This window comes from Zootermopsis nevadensis, unplaced genomic scaffold (assembly GCF_977971745.1).
Source record: "Zootermopsis nevadensis isolate Lab colony 2312 unplaced genomic scaffold, Znev_1.0 Znev_ptg000019l, whole genome shotgun sequence".
Classification (NCBI taxonomy): Eukaryota; Metazoa; Arthropoda; class Insecta; order Blattodea; family Termopsidae; genus Zootermopsis; species Zootermopsis nevadensis.
This window is the reverse complement of record NW_028259151.1, coordinates 3931174-3945920: the sequence shown is the minus strand read 5'-3', so window position 1 is coordinate 3945920 and position 14747 is coordinate 3931174. Positions and strand designations below refer to the sequence as shown.

The 14747-nt window shown below is 36.6% G+C and overlaps 1 long non-coding RNA gene across 2 annotated transcripts in view; it reads right to left on the bottom strand.

Annotated features, from left to right (window-relative positions):
* Positions 1-14747, bottom strand: part of LOC110838789 (uncharacterized) — a 51298-nt gene that overhangs the window by 30403 nt on the left and 6148 nt on the right. The gene's annotated exons all lie outside the window — the stretch shown is intronic.

Below are 14747 nucleotides of genomic sequence, written 5' to 3'. Positions count from 1 at the left end.
GTCGCCGGCTTCTCACTGCAAGGGTTCAATCCATATGGGATTTGTTATCGACAAAGTGGCATTGAGACAGGTTTTTTTTACTGTAAGTATAACTCCACCGCTGCTCAATATTCACTCATATCACCTGAGGGATGTACAAATGACCCGTTAGAGGCACCAGTACTTTCACTACGTCCTTTATATATGTGATACTTTCACTTTTGTTTTGAGTTTATGTCAGTAGGTCTAGAAACCAGAAGTGTTGGCAGGACTGTACAAAGCCCATGACTGAACACTTGTTCTTGACTCTTGAGTCTTCCTTCTGATACTTGGTGCTAGTTCCACGTCATCTTTTAGAGACACTTCTTAAGTGTTTATTGAACTATGTGGACGCATGAACCAAAACATGCAATTCGATAAAAACTTAGGTCGTGTGTAAAAAGTGACATACATACATTCATACATGACTCAGAGGGTGGACGTGGCTTAGAAGAGAAAAATGTAGAGAGGATGAGTGTTGTCTAAGAACCACAATGGACGAGGAACTAATGCACTATCTGTGATAATTGGAAAGATTTGGATAACCATCCTTCTCAGTACTCCATAGAAAAAGTCTTTGAAAGATGACTCGTTCAAGAATTCAAGAAATTACCTGCCTTCATGGAACCCAAACGTTCATTACAGTGTTCACAAAAGCCTGAATCCCTGTCTTGAACAGATAATTCTAGTTTACACTGTCCCTGAGATCCATTTCAATACAGCCCTCCCATCTACGTCTTTGTCTTCCAAGTGATCTCTTTCATTGAAGTTAAAAAGAATTGTACGCATTTCGTATCTCTTCCATACGTGTCACATCCTCCCTCTCATCCTTCATCTTAATAATGTTTTGTAAACAGTAGAAATTATGAAAGTCCACGACATGCAGCTTATGTTCTGATATTCTTAAATTCCGGTCAGTCCACGAAAAAGAAAATCAGAAAAATTAAGATCAAATTCAAAGAGAACTGTTAAACAAACCACAGGTTTAAACTAATTGAAATACATGCAACATAGACAAAAACTGAAAATATACTGTTTAAAACAGGAAGTTGAAGCAGTCTCATTAAAATATTAAACGGAGCTGTGCTGTAACTTGTTTCTATCCAAAGAAACAGGATCGTATAATGACTGAAGACAATTAATGGTGTCTTAAGCTACTTTATACTATCCTCATTAAGCTTTATTGCATCAACGCAATTTACAACAGCATGGTAAATAAATAAGTAATAATATATAATAAAAAGGCAATGAATGCCAACAGGATCACTTCATAATAAACTTAGAAATTACTTTTTATGACAATAATCGTTTCTCTTCTCACAGAATAAAACGTTTTGAGTCGCGTGTGGGAAATCCAAGTGCCATTCCGGGAATGTTTGCCTCTAACGTGTGTCTGTCGGATCCACCTATCCCCTAGAGACTTATAATGCCCACTGCGGTGACAATGACCGCTTCGCGTACAGGTGCGATCAAACACGTGCAGTTTCTTTATCATTCAGAGATTCCAAGGTCTTCTCATGGCTTCTCATGAGAATACGCACTTGTATTTATCAATAAACTTTAACATATGTGAGATATATCTATCTTAAAAAAATATGCGTTTCATTTTCTTCAGAAATGGCTAGGTTTATTAGGATTCTGAAAGAAACTGTTTCCTCTTTAAGCGATGTTGTTCTTCTGGGTTGGTTGTGCCGCCATGTTGACTAATAGGTAGACACCAACGTTCAGCGCTGATGTGGCGAAGTTGGGAAGCAGAGAGATAGGCCTACGTAGGCCAAACTTCTTTTCTTCACAGATTTGTGTGCTACATTCTTTTGGCATTCTGTGGTTTTAAATCCTTCTTGCATGCTGTTGATGAGATTTCAGGTTCTGACAGCTACAAGCATGAGGATGGCTGATCGCCCTGATTATGGAGGCAGCACGCTCCTCTGAAAATTTGGGCAATATCTACCAGACTAACAGCGCAACATTCCAGAAGACAGTAATCTTCTTACGTTATTTCTAATTAATTATGTAATTTTATATAAATTTAATGACTCACTGAGTGTAGGACGTAATGTAATGGATGAGAGATTATCACTTCTGCTTTGTATCTGTTAAGTCCTGAGTTTGAATCTTTACGCGGGTGCGATTTTTCTGGGCCACTATAAACAGATAATGAGATACTGCCTTAAAGTTAGTTGCTGTTCTTTTTTTGATTTTTCAGGAAAATTTATTTTGCCGTATTCTTGACTTCCAGTTCTATATAGCTTAACCGATGCAATTAAAACGTGTATTTAAATTACATAAAAATTAGTGTGGTTTTGAAATTGAATATTTTGATAAATATTTTAAACGCATGAAGTTTTGAATAATATTTTAGGAAACAGATAATATCAACATAGCGAAAGAGCGAAATATTATAATATTTTATAACTTTACTCCATGCTCTTTATCGCAACTTTGTAATATACCTTATACATAGTTTTGGATCTAATACATCGCAACTATAAAATTCGTCACGTCAATGATGTGCAGTTTCAGACAACAGACAGCGCTCCATTATAGGTTATTGCACTGAGTGTGTATGACTCATGTTTTCGGCGCATGCTCAGTAGACGCATCCATCGGTTTTGTAATTGGGGATAAAAAAAGTAATTAGGGTGAGGCTTATGCTAGTGTTTCGTGTTCATAATGACACAAGAGCCTTGTCACGAACGTGAGGGTCAAGCATTGTGATCAATAGGGAACGTAGCTTAGAACTTTAGCTCTGGCTGATGTCACGTATCGTAAGGGAAACATTATCCGTATATTCGTCATTTTATAGGTTATTTACTTCTATGTACCTGAGACAAACCTTGTCTCTAAGATACATAGTTCAGCAGCTATTTCCGAAATAAATTTTGTTTTTAATACGGGCTACATGTATTATATAGTTTTATTGTTAGAGATGACTACATATTTTAAGACAGCGTCTTTCGAATGATGTATAAAGATCCCAAAATGGCAGTTTTCTGCAGTTCCCTGTCGTGTTCACCCGGGATGTTGGCCAAATATTTTTTGAGTGACCTGGAGACAATTCCAGTTGCTCCTATAATTATTAGAATTACTTTTGTTTTTATTTTCCACATTCGCTGTGTTTCAATGAGAAGGTCCTTGTATTTCAAGATCTTCTCCGATTCCTTCTTAATTGCATTTCTGTCGCTTGGTATTGCTATATCAATTAAGAGAAGTCCCATTTTTGTTTCGGATTATAATATCTGGTTTGTTATTTGGAATGGTTCTATTATCAATATTATCAATATTAATATTATCATTATTATTATGCCATTATCGAGTGTCACGGTGCAATGGCCGACTGCTGCTTTATATTCCGAAATTAACCAGAAGGTGTAAATTATAAAGCAATTAGTGTAATACCTGTTTTAGGATTTTTATAAAAGAAAAGGTAAAATATAAGGAAGTTTTATAGAAATAAAATGCAAATAGAGATGCCTGGTTTACGAATACATTCAGAAATAAAAAAGGTGTTTAACCCATTCTACCTAGTGGCAAATATGTGTAAAACCTAATTTAATAAACAGTAACTGAATTTTACCAAAGTGTATACATACGTTTATGTGACTCTCAGAATAACAAACGCCATTAATCAACTTATCTTTGTAATGGAGATGTGATATGTTTTCTTTGAGGTAGGAACACAATTTTGATATATTATTTACACGAACTTCGATTTTAAAGGGAAAGTCAGTTTTAACACATTTATAAAAGTAATTAATTTATGTGAAGACATATAGGTCAACACGAAATTAAAGTGTCAACTTCAGAAAATATGTAACTTTCGTTAAAATATTTTTTTTTTAGAACGGACGAAAGCAACAAGGCAGATGTGTAAAAGCTTATATTTTTGGATTTGACTTTGAAGCTGTTACTAATGAAGCTAGGAATATGAAATTTGGTAGTCTGTGCAGATAAATCATAAACATAACTACAAATCATGTAGGAATATTGTTTATAAATCAACACTTCACAAATATGGCGACAGTAGTATGACAACTGTCATGTAGAAACTGTTCTTAATATTGTACGTTCTTTGCAAAAATTAATAGTAATAATATTAATAATTATTATTATTATACAATATCTTTACCATTAGAAACAGTGAAAAGTCAATGACTCCATTAACATTTGAAAGTATGACCGCGTATTGACGAAAGCAGCATGCTAATTTATCGGCTAAGCTGCGTACCATTGTCGGATTTGAAACTTACATTACCTGAACATAATACAACATAACTCAAGGTTTGTAAGACTGGAATTTAGTGCAGTAGAGGACTTATGTAGAAACGCGTGGTTGCATTTACGAAATTTGGTTTTCTTGTCACATTACAGTTTTCACTGAACTTATCATCATCATCGGCTTTCCGTGTATTAAGTCCAGTGGCCTGTTGCTGTCTCAAGCCAACAGAACCATCACGAAGAACTTTCTGTAGTTATTTGCTAACGGAGAACTTGGAATGTAAACGGGTCTTTCGAAGAATATAACAAGATTTTTAATCATCTTTGTAATTGTCTGTTAATTCCATGACTGGTAGTTTATTTAACTGTACTTATATCTTACAGAAAAAACCTCTTCTTTAACAATTCAGAGCAGTAACCGATAATAACTCCTTATCTCATAATTTTCAATAGCTTCTGATTTAATCACAAGATTATTTGTGGTTATTTTTAATGCTGCTCTATTTGAAAGTAACAGCATTCAAATTCAGCATTTATTTTTTAATCAGATAAATTTTTTTTTGCAAAAATAATTACACTATGGAGGGCTCGTAAAGTACCCTAGGGATAAAGGGCTACATAATTTTGGTTCCAAAACCTAAAGACAAAAATTAAAAGATTAGGGGAATGTATAAGGGTAACAATAAAGTCTTAAATGTATAAAGTTTGACGGTGTCTTACAATTAGAATTCTGTAAGGTAACAGAAATTGTGAACAAAAGAAAGTATCAATGAGAACAGACCACAGCTCATTCTAAAGATGGCGTCTCTTTGATATTTGTAAAAATAAAAGTTATGCAATCAGACATGCATAAGGAATGTGGGCAAACATTTCATTAAAACTTCACTCCACTAACATAGAGGGTATACCATTTAGAACGCAGCCTAACAAAAATTACGTCAAGGTCACCTTTGTTACTAGGCCCCTGCCGAGTTCCCTCATCGCCCTGATGATGGAGGCAGCAAGGACCTCTAAAACGTCGGTAAACTTCTACCAGACTACACGACGCTACAACCCAGAAGACAGCCATCTTCATTTTATACCGTTCGTGAAGCGTTAAGCAATGCTGACAAAGAAGTGTTGAATAAGGCAACAGAACACGGAATGGTAAAAATTTCGGGACACAAGAAGTCTTTGTCTGTGGTAAGTGCTAATGGAGCGACTGAATGCATCAGCTGCGAGAATTCAATGTTGCCGTTGGTTACGTACGTTTCATGAGTGATGGCTTTCATGTGTAATATTTAGGGTTGCGTTTTATATGGAACATTCTGTACTTTAAGTTACGAGCACCAAATGCCCACATCTGTTTCTTTAATTAGCCAGTGCAGACCGATACCTGCCATCCTCAGATACAGAGAAGTTAAGTGGCCTATGATAGCTTTCTCTTCACGTCTCCCGCCCTCGCCTCATATTCATATAATCCATTACCAGACTCTATTTGATCGTATTTATGGTATTACAAACAGAATTTAATACACCTAAGAAAGAAAGTCTACCACTGAATTCGATCCTGAGACGTATCACCGAGACTCATTTCTTTAAAATAAATTTAAATGTAAATATCCTGCAATTTCTTTCTAGAACTTAATGCCAACAGCCTTCCAAAGTGTACTCTTACCAAAATACGCCATCCAGCTACATGTCCGATTTATCGCAACCTTTTTAATTTAATTGCTGTGTATTCTAAACATGATACGGTGTTGTAAAATACGTAGATAAATAAGCTAATAGTCAGTACCATTAGGCAGAGACGCCGGACGTTAAGAGACCAGAAATGTAATCCTCGTCTAAATAATATCTAAGAGTTTAGTAGGTATTATTATTATTTAGTGTTCTGTCTGACGACAGGTCCATATGAACAGGATCCTTCCATCCTTTTCTCGGACTGGGACCTGTTCATATACGTTCTTGGCAGATGATCAAAAAGTGGTTTGCCATTGCCTTCTTCTGTGTGTGAATGGAGTAATCGTTGGGATGCCACGGAGAAACCGGGGAGCCCCCGGAGGAAAACTCCGTGTTGCCTAGACCACAGCCTTGCCCAACACAAATTATAAATTCGGGCACCGCCGGGAATCGAACCCGAGACCCCAGGATTACAAGGCCAGCGTTCTAACCGCTAGACCACCGTGAACAGAGATTTACAATTTTAAAAGGTCAACTTGTAAATGCTGTTTAAGACAGTAATCGCTAATCGCTGTTAACACTGAGAAACATAGGAAACGCACAATATAAACTGGAATGGTTACTGTTTTTACCAGTGTGATCTGAAGGGTTGCGTGACTCGCAATATTCATACTGTACTGGTAATATAAAAGGCAGCCAGCAAGCCTTGTAGAACTGACTTAAAATAAGCTAACCACAAAGATCACGAGTGTAGGGCCGACTGACCGTGAACTCGCGATGAAGACCTTCAGAATGGAATGAGAAAGAGGGGAAGGGAGGGGTAGGGACCGCGGAGAGAGCCTATCACATGCCCCGGTTTAAATTACGCTATATAAGTCAAGCACAGCCAGATATTTTAAAGTGTTAGGCCTAACCATTTAAAGTACAGTGGTAAATGTATGTACCATCTTCTTTAACACTACCCAACTCTAATAAATTTTATCTGCAGAGTGTATTTATGGTTTCTTGTACGGTTATCTGAATAAACAGCATTAACTAGCTGAAATTTGAAATAAAGATGTTTTGCGTTTTATTTGAAATAAGAAATTAAATTGTAAATTCTATTTGAACTTCGTGCTTCAAAGGGTTAAAATGTTGCTTCCTTATTTATCTTTATGACCTAATTTTTGATTGTTTCATTTCTTACTACAGTTCCATCATCATGAAAAATGTTTATTTAATTTTGGGCATTTTAAAAATTATTTTTATATTTTTCTATTTGGTACATTGTTATATAATACGGGAATAGTGCCCATTAAAATTCCGGGACACGCGAATTTAAGCGATTTTGTGCTTTATATATATTTTTTGTTCTTTTTAAACATTTTTCGAACGTAGGTTTCGTTTTCAAACGGTGTAGAATACCACCTGCGTAACATTCAATAAACCAAACACTGCATTTTAATCAGAAAGTGTATTTAAGGGTTTTACTTAATGAAATATATTTTTGATTCTTCGTACGCGTGCATTGGTCCCAACGTCTGGCCTCGGGATGTAATTAAATTACGTATTGCAAGTGGAGGTAAATAAACTTTGGAACATGCGTTATTCGATTACGTCACAACACATGTGGCAGACATTTGGTCAATGACCAACACCCTAATAACGTTTCTATAAACACAAACGCAATCAGAATTGTTTCCCCAAGAGCGAAGTAATCGTTCTATTTTCCCTTCAGGAAACGATTTAATATTTTGAAGTAAACAATCAAAGTTTCCAGCTTGAGTGCTGTTGAAATAAATAAATAATAGAGAGAAAGACATAAACATAGAAATAAACAGACAATGAATAAAATAGGGACGCAGAGAAAAGAAGTAACAAACAGAAAAGAGAAATTGGAGAATAGAAAAGCAAAATGAAAACCATGAAGTTTGTGTTTTGACACAAAATCTTAAAAATGATGTGATCCATACCCAAGTTTAGATGTGGCATTTAACATGACTATCAATTAGGATTATAGTTCATTATCATAATATATTGTTTTGTTTTGCGTATAAATATGATAAATAAATAAGGAAGGGTGATACTTTGTAGTCTAGATACAGTACAAATATCCTCTGAGTTTATTTTTACTTATATAGACACTGACTCACTAATAATGCATCTTATTTGAGCAATTACGTAGCAGGTAATTTTTTTTCTCACAGAAATATAAGATTTATTATTGTGTCCACCAAAGTCTTCTGCTGACAACTCAGTCTGGCTGAAATGTGACAAACGTTTTAAAATTATCCTCCCGTTTACACGTGATAATTTCTTTATTTCAGTTTCAAAGTAGATATTTTGGACAGTTATTGTTTACCCTATGCATACTAAATGCTCTGTACGTGCCATCCTTATAGATTCAACCATTGAGAATGTAAAGCACAAATACAAAAGCTCATATAGACGTAATTTTCTAAATTCTCCTGTTATTTAATCTTTTATACGTTCGATGCCTAGTAAGAGTTACTGAAAGAAGGACACTTTTCCAGGGGTCATCTTGTGGGCGTAGAAAATCATAACCGACATCTTTATAATTTAAATATTAAACTGAAGATGTTATTTTAATTATTCCCCCCTCCCCCACAACCACACACACACACGATTCCATTTTGTTTAATTGAAATATAAAACAGACGCAAACAAGTAGCTTTTTGATATTCATCTGAAGCTTAAAATTTGTTAATTCTCGTGCCATTCTAGAAGAGTCTGGCCACACAAAGCATGGAAGAGTTCGGCGAGCTTGTCATACCTGACAGAGACTATATTACCCAACATTGTGTGTCATAAGGCCATGACAATAAACCGCACTCAATATGTTATCTGAAAGTCCTAACGCTCTCTGTCATTGGTTAGACCTACAAGGTCACATTTCATTGCGGTGATTCGGGGTTACTCAACTTGAGTGATAAGACGAATAGGTGGAGTACTGTATTATTTCAGGGCTTGTCATGTAAAGCGTACTTGTACATATCAAATACATATTTTTGTTTGTTTAACAAATACAACGCTGCCTGCGATTAAACAACAGCATTCACTATGTTAACACAGTTCGTCGACTGTTTTATATCATATAATTATTTTGCAAAAATATAATAATAATAATAATAATAATAATAATAATAAGCCAGGATAACCAAATAACTATTTTGTGGAACCAACAAGTCAAAACAGATAGAACCATTCCAAATAATAAACCAGATATTATAATCCGAAACAAAAATGAAACTTGCCTCTTAATTGACATAACAAAATCGACTTACAGGAAAGTGATTAAGAAGGAAGCGGAGATCATCTTGAAATACGAGGATCTTCTCATTGAAATACAGCGAATGTGGAAAATAAAAGCAAAAGTAATTCTAATAATTATAGGAGCAACTAAAACTGTCTCCAAGAGACTTAGAAAATAGTTGGCCAACATTCCGGGCGAACATGACGTCAGGGAATTGCAGAAAACTGCCATTTTAAGATCTTCATACATCATTCGAAAGATGCTGTCTTAAAATATGTAGTCATCACTCACAATAAAACTATATAATACATGTAGCACGTGTTAAAAACAAAATTTATTTCGGAAATAGCTGCTGAACTATGTATCTTAGAGACAAGGTTTGTCTCGGGTACATGGGAGTAAATACCTTATAAAGTGGTGAATAGATGGGATAATAATAATATCAAGAAGAAAAGAGAAATGGCTTTCGCTGTGTTTGACAGATTAACACTTACATGCGTATTTCCAGAAATAATCGTAATGATGCACAAAGTACTTTATCTGCTAATTGTGACGTAGCTCCTAAAAAAATAAAACCAAGCTGATTTTTTTCTCTCTCTTTTGGGGCTCACCTGGCCTCCTACCCAATGGGTATCGGGGGTCATTTCTCCGGGGGTAAAAATGGCGGCAGCAAAAATCTGACCACTCACCTCCATCTAGTGTCGAGGTCAAGAAAGAGTGGAGCTATATTTTCATTACCTCGTACGTTTTCATGGCGTGGTGCCTGGACAGTACCAGGGACAGTTTTGCCTTTAACTTAAAAGGCTGCGATCAGAACCACCTTTCGAGCAGAAAACGTACTGAAATTGTTAACGAAAGTGGAGATATACAGTATATTAATGCGTCGCTTTGCATGATTCATCAGAATTGGGAAAGATGTATGCACGTTGTAATACGAAATCCTAACTACTGATATATACATATATTTTGGGGGCATTCTGTATACACTAAAGTTTTTCGTCGAATTTCAGTTTAGTCTAAATATTGCTCCCTAGAATGAATTTTTATATGAGGCCAGGAATTCATTTTTCTCGCGTTCTGTTAAATACAGAAGAAGCCATATCATTGTTCCACTTTATATTGAAGACAATAATGAGTTGTATTCAGTCGTAACCGCCACGGTGGTCTAGCGTTTAGAACGCTGGCCTTGAAATCCTGGGGTCTCGGGTTCGATTCCCGGCGGTGCCCGAATTTATAACTTGTGTTGGGCAAGGCCGTGGTCTAGGCAACACGGAGTTTTCCTCCGGGGGCTTCCCCAGTTTCTCCGTGGCTTCCCAACAATTACTCCATTCACACACAGAAGAAGGCAATGGCAAACCACTTCTGGATCATCTGCCAAGAACGTATATGAACAGGTCCCAGTCCGAGAAAAGGATGGAAGGATCCTGTTCATATGGACCTGTCGTCAGACAGAACACTAAATAAAAAAAAAAAAAAAATTCAGTCGTATTCAGAATTTTTGTACTATGGGTGGGGAAGACAGCATTTGGCATCTGTTTATCTGCTTAGCAGAATGAAATGGTAAGAAGCAGAGGCAACTCCCATGTAAGGCCCAAAATAGACAAGTCATAGACAGAAGATGGCTGCCTTCTGGGTTGTAACGACGTATAGTCTAGTAGAAGTTTACCTATGTTTCAGAGGTCCTTGCTGTCTCCATCATCAGGACGCCCTGACATTTGCCAGGAAAACTTTCAGGAAAGCGACCAGTTGTAAGACAAAAGATGAAAAAAGCGGTTAATGTTGTACGAGTTAAACTGTTGTGTGTGTGAACTGTATCATTTTACCCTACTTCAAAATCATGCGGTCTCTGGCATTAGCTTGTGTTGAACTTCCATGTTACAAGAGCGTTAGACAATACCACGAGACATAATAACTTTGTTCAGTTCACCGCAACTGTTTACTCACCGAATTATAATGACAACGGTTACGTCGCGTTTTATGTGCAAATAATTAATGAGCAGTAATTTATAATCTGTGCGCAAACGGATGCGTGCTATTTTTTTGAAAAAACAAAGAAGAAATCAATGAACGCGGAACAGCCATGTTATTATATTTAAAAATGAAATATAAACACCGAATGTCCGTTATATATCTCGCAGTGAAGTAAAAATAAAAGAAGAAGAATTGTCTAAGCCAGGGGTGGGGAACCTTTTCATGTTGGAAGTCCGCATTAATTTAGCTGTAATCAAATAAGGCCGCATTCAAGAAACGTCAATTAGATACACTTAAAAATGTACATTATATATATTATATTATATAGAAATCTAACTACTATGTACTTAATAATTTCAAAAAATGAAAACTATTTGTTAATTTTAAAGTTAACTAATCTTTTAATGACTTTGTTGTGTCTGCTTTTTGTTGGAAAGAATTTGAATATTTGATTTCACTATGTATTAATAAAAATAAAAGGATTTGTTCTGTAAAATTTGGATTCAGTCAAAAGGCCGCACTTAAGGACCTAGAAGGCCACAGGTTCCCCACCCCTGGTCTAAGAAATCAGAGGTGGGAAACCCGTGGAAGGTAAACATGACATGTATTTTCATGGACACATAAACCTCATATTTCTTATTTTATTTCTATAAACTTATTATTTATGAATGTTCTCGAATGACATGTTTTATCACAATACACACTACACTCTTAATCAATCACAAGACTTCCAGATATCAGTAAAGATCATGTCATCGTGGGTCACATGTACGCTTACACTTAATTTAATAGCGAAGTGTAGTCAGCGACTGAACGAACAACGCAATTAAAATCCGATTTCTTGACACACGAGGTATAATATTTCTGTTTGGGTAGTTACATCAGGGGCCAGTCACAGTGGCCGCGCCGTCTGGGTCGTGGCCTTGAACGCTGGGATCGTCGGTTCGAATCTAGCTGAAGGCATGGATGTTTGTCCGAGTCTTTAATCCTTCTGACGGACATATCATTCGTCCAAGGAGTCGCACTGAATGTCTAGATAGCTTGAGAAACTCTCACACATATAAGGCCGAGACCCTTCAAGGAGTATAGAGCAATGGAGTAAGTGATATTAGGGCTAAGAAGGGATGTTCTTGTAATTTGGAAGGGGAGGGTTGAGGTAAGAATTATACAGAGAATTCTGGTAGGGAAACCTGTTTGGAAATCTGCCATTTGGTGGACAGAAAATCTTACGAGAGGACATTTAGGGATGTAGACTGGACGGAAATGGCTAGAGGTCGTTAAAATTTTAGAATCTGTAATGTTCTGCTATCAGAGAGTTCACCGAAAGGTTGATGTACACGTTAATTATTTACTTAGTACGAACTTAAGATAAATCAACCAAAGAGTTGTTTCTTATTTTTGGTGAGCCAGATCCAGAAGGGAATCGCGATAAATATAAAAAGTTGAAGATTTCCGTCTTCTGGGTTGTTGCGCTGTGTAGTCTGGTCGATGTTAACCAACGTTTCAGAGGTCATACTGCCTCCGTCATCAGAGTATGAAGATTTCTGTCTTCTGGGTTGTGGCGCTGTGTAGTCTGGTCGATGTTAACCAACGTTTCGGAGGTCATACTGCCTCCGTCATCAGGGCGATGAGTATGAAGATTTCTGTCTTCTGGGTTGTTGTGCTGTGTAGTCTGGTCGATGTTTACCAACGTTTCAGAGGTCATACTGCCTCCGTCATCAGAGTATGAAGATTTCTGTCTTCTGGGTTGTTGTGCTGTGTAGTCTGGTCGATGTTAACCAACGTTTCGGAGGTCATACTGCCTCCGTCATCAGGGCGATGAGTATGAAGATTTCTGTCTTCTGGGTTGTTGCGCTGTGTAGTCTGGTCGATGTTAACCAACGTTTCGGAGGTCATACTGCCTCCGTCATCAGGGCGATGAGTATGAAGATTTCTGAATATCGATGAATAACAACCCAGAAGACGGAAATCTTCATACTCACCGCTGTGATAACCTCAAGTCTTACAATATAAAAAGTTACTTGAAAATCACAGAAAGGTTATTTATGTTTTTGCAGCAGACGTCTCCTATGAAAAAGCAAGAATCAGAAAATGCGCCAAGTACAGAACCTCTGCTGACATATGGCAGACAGAAAAAACTGTAGGAATCGTACACGCCCCTTGAGGTCGGAATTGCTACCAACGGGATTGGACTACACGTGCAAGGAATTCAAGGTCTAATACATCAATAGAAGCGAATCGAAATGTCCTCGTATTCACCAACGTAGGCCTATTTGTATTTGGTTACAAAAATTAAACGCATATAATATAAAGGTAAATGTATCATTACTAAAGGATTTAACCCTGAAGATGGAGGCTATAGTCAAGGTTCCTCTGAAAAGTTGGAATCACAGAAAATACTACGACACAGAATATCACAATCTGACCTTTCACTGTCGTGGAAACCTCAAAGCGAGCATGAAACGTGTGCAATTTTGTCAGGTAACAATAAAAGTATGGATTCCGTTTGATCAATGTTATATTCTGTGTCTTCGTTTATGCATTCAGATTGTGGATCAGCTTTCTTCTTTTGGGAACTACGCCAGTGATCATGTCTGCGGATAATTTACTTTCAGAATAATGGGTAGGACTCGGGTCTGCAGGCCTCGTTTGTTGTTGTCTGTCAATAAGCCTTTCACATCTTTTATAGTTGTCCGCTTTTGACAGTGCTGCTAGAGTTTTGTTTGGTGGACAGATTCAGAAGAGGATTGACGGTGTTTAAAATGTAAAAGAAAAATTATTTTATATGACTGTGATAGTATTTAGAGATGAAATTTATGGTCCGAACTTCCTAAAATATCTAGCTCCACACAAACAAGGGTAACAAGTTATACTTTAGAGGTCTATACATTTTTTAAAGTGTTCTTTGTTATTTTGAATACCTCGTTCAACTTTATGTTAATTTATTACGAACCTGGTGTAAAATAATGGCACTGCAGACATGAAGATCTACAGAATCAGTAAGCATTTGACGCTCCTATGAATTAATCAGTTGAAAATGTTTCGTTAAATAAACTCAAAAAATAAAAATCGAAGAAAAGACTTTCTGGATTTGCTTCATGAAACCTCAGGACATTAGTTTTGTACTGACGTCCATCTGTGTGCCACCTTTCGTCACAGAAAAGCGCTGAATTTCACACCACGATTCCGTTATTCTGATTAACTGTATTAACTCTTTTACCCAGTGAATACTTAATTCGTTTACATAGCCATGCATTTAGTCGACTTTACTAGCAAACCGTTTCAAATTCTGTATCCTACACGTATAACAAATTCATGTACATTTTAACACACTGTAAATATAGCAGATTGTTCAAATTGCGTTCTGTTCTTGGTTGATGCAAGTGATATGAAATATCCTATTTTAAAGAAGCAGCAGTACGTTGATATATCTAGTTTGTAAGAATATTTATAAATATTGCGGTCATGATTTTTAGACGGAAAAAATTTAATTTCTTTAATCGTGCCTATATACATTTCAATTTAAGTTCATTTAAAATACGCTAATAGGCTACATCCCTATCTCAGCCTTGGCAACAGCTCGGACATCTACAAGCCATTCACAAAGCAGAGCGACACAATTGCT